General features: G+C 44.7%; 9 pseudogenes; all 9 read right to left on the minus strand.

The window, feature by feature from the left end:
• Positions 1 to 111: 111 nt before the first annotated feature.
• On the minus strand, positions 112 to 230 carry LOC128631880 (uncharacterized; annotated as a pseudogene).
• Positions 231 to 389: 159 nt separating this feature from the next.
• Positions 390 to 508, minus strand: LOC128631881 (uncharacterized; annotated as a pseudogene).
• A 178-nt stretch (positions 509 to 686) lies between these two features.
• On the minus strand, positions 687 to 805 carry LOC128631882 (uncharacterized; annotated as a pseudogene).
• Positions 806 to 965: 160 nt separating this feature from the next.
• Positions 966 to 1,084, minus strand: LOC128631883 (uncharacterized; annotated as a pseudogene).
• Positions 1,085 to 1,248: 164 nt separating this feature from the next.
• On the minus strand, positions 1,249 to 1,367 carry LOC128631884 (uncharacterized; annotated as a pseudogene).
• Positions 1,368 to 1,544: 177 nt separating this feature from the next.
• Positions 1,545 to 1,663, minus strand: LOC128631885 (uncharacterized; annotated as a pseudogene).
• Positions 1,664 to 1,830: 167 nt separating this feature from the next.
• On the minus strand, positions 1,831 to 1,949 carry LOC128631886 (uncharacterized; annotated as a pseudogene).
• Positions 1,950 to 2,172: 223 nt separating this feature from the next.
• On the minus strand, positions 2,173 to 2,291 carry LOC128631887 (uncharacterized; annotated as a pseudogene).
• Positions 2,292 to 2,451: 160 nt separating this feature from the next.
• The window catches only part of LOC128631888 (uncharacterized), a 119-nt pseudogene continuing 70 nt past the window's right edge, over positions 2,452 to 2,500 (minus strand).

The following is a 2,500-nucleotide window of genomic DNA, read 5'->3' on the forward strand; positions in this document are numbered from 1 at the left end:
TGACTGACTGATTGATTGATTGATTGATTGATCCCCTTCAAACCTGTGTCCAACCTTTATCCCAAAACAGGATGTTGTGCAGAGGCCATGAAAACACTGATCCAAATAAAAAGCTTACAGCACCTAGTATTCCCATTCAGTCTCCCAACCAAGTACTAACCAGGCCCAACTCTGCTTTGCTTCCAAGGTCAGATGAGATCGGGCTTTGTCAGAGTGGTATGGCCGTAAGCGAAGCTGACCCCAAATGGGGCCTATTTAAATAGTGTAATCAAAAGACTGACTGAGTGACTGACTGATTGATTGATTGGGTCCCCTTCAAACCTGTGTCCAACCTTTATCCCAAAACAGGATGTTGTGCAGAGGCCATGAAAACACTGATCCAAATAAAAAGCTTACAGCACCTAGTATTCCCATTCAGTCTCCCAACCAAGTACTAACCAGGCCCAACTCTGCTTTGCTTCCAAGGTCAGATGAGATCGGGCTTTGTCAGAGTGGTATGGCCGTAAGCGAAAGCTGACCCCAAATGGGGCCTATTTAAATAGTGTAATCAAAAGACTGACTGACTGACTGACTGATGATGATTGATTGATTGATTGATTGATTGGGTCCCCTTCAAACCTGTGTCCAACCTTTATCCCAAAACAGGATGTTGTGCAGAGGCCATGAAAACACTGATCCAAATAAAAAGCTTACAGCACCTAGTATTCCCATTCAGTCTCCCAACCAAGTACTAACCAGGCCCAACTCTGCTTTGCTTCCAAGGTCAGATGAGATCGGGCTTTGTCAGAGTGGTATGGCCGTAAGCGAAAGCTGACCCCAAATGGGGCCTATTTAAATAGTGTAATCAAAAGACTGACTGAGTGACTGACTGATTGATTGATTGGGTCCCCTTCAAACCTGTGTCCAACCTTTATCCCAAAACAGGATGTTGTGCAGAGGCCATGAAAACACTGATCCAAATAAAAAGCTTACAGCACCTAGTATTCCCATTCAGTCTCCCAACCAAGTACTAACCAGGCCCAACTCTGCTTTGCTTCCAAGGTCAGATGAGATCGGGCTTTGTCAGAGTGGTATGGCCGTAAGCGAAAGCTGACCCCAAATGGGGCCTATTTAAATAGTGTAATCAAAAGACTGACTGACTGACTGACTGACTGATTGATTGATTGGGTCCCCTTCAAACCTGTGTCCAACCTTTATCCCAAAACAGGATGTTGTGCAGAGGCCATGAAAACACTGATCCAAATAAAAAGCTTACAGCACCTAGTATTCCCATTCAGTCTCCCAACCAAGTACTAACCAGGCCCAACTCTGCTTTGCTTCCAAGGTCAGATGAGATCGGGCTTTGTCAGAGTGGTATGGCCGTAAGCGAAAGCTGACCCCAAATGGGGCCTATTTAAATAGTGTAATCAAAAGACTGACTGACTGACTGACTGACTGATTTGATTGATTGATTGATTGATTGGGTCCCCTTCAAACCTGTGTCCAACCTTTATCCCAAAACAGGATGTTGTGCAGAGGCCATGAAAACACTGATCCAAATAAAAAGCTTACAGCACCTAGTATTCCCATTCAGTCTCCCAACCAAGTACTAACCAGGCCCAACTCTGCTTTGCTTCCAAGGTCAGATGAGATCGGGCTTTGTCAGAGTGGTATGGCCGTAAGCGAAAGCTGACCCCAAATGGGGCCTATTTAAATAGTGTAATCAAAAGACTGACTGACTGACTGACTGACTGATTGATTGATTGATTGATCCCCTTCAAACCTGTGTCCAACCTTTATCCCAAAACAGGATGTTGTGCAGAGGCCATGAAAACACTGATCCAAATAAAAAGCTTACAGCACCTAGTATTCCCATTCAGTCTCCCAACCAAGTACTAACCAGGCCCAACTCTGCTTTGCTTCCAAGGTCAGATGAGATCGGGCTTTGTCAGAGTGGTATGGCCGTAAGCGAAAGCTGACCCCAAATGGGGCCTATTTAAATAGTGTAATCAAATGACTGACTGACTGACTGACTGACTGAATGAGTGTGAATCAACTGACTGACTGACTGACTGACTGATGATGATGATTGATTGATTGATTGATTGATTGATCCCCTTCAAACCTGTGTCCAACCTTTATCCCAAAACAGGATGTTGTGCAGAGGCCATGAAAACACTGATCCAAATAAAAAGCTTACAGCACCTAGTATTCCCATTCAGTCTCCCAACCAAGTACTAACCAGGCCCAACTCTGCTTTGCTTCCAAGGTCAGATGAGATCGGGCTTTGTCAGAGTGGTATGGCCGTAAGCGAAAGCTGACCCCAAATGGGGCCTATTTAAATAGTGTAATCAAAAGACTGACTGAGTGACTGACTGATTGATTGATTGGGTCCCCTTCAAACCTGTGTCCAACCTTTATCCCAAAACAGGATGTTGTGCAGAGGCCATGAAAACACTGATCCAAATAAAAAGCTTACAGCACCTAGTATTCCCATTCAGTCTCCCAACCAAGTACTAAC

This window comes from Ictalurus punctatus, unplaced genomic scaffold (assembly GCF_001660625.3).
Source record: "Ictalurus punctatus breed USDA103 unplaced genomic scaffold, Coco_2.0 tig00007337, whole genome shotgun sequence".
In the NCBI taxonomy this organism is placed as follows: Eukaryota; Metazoa; Chordata; class Actinopteri; order Siluriformes; family Ictaluridae; genus Ictalurus; species Ictalurus punctatus.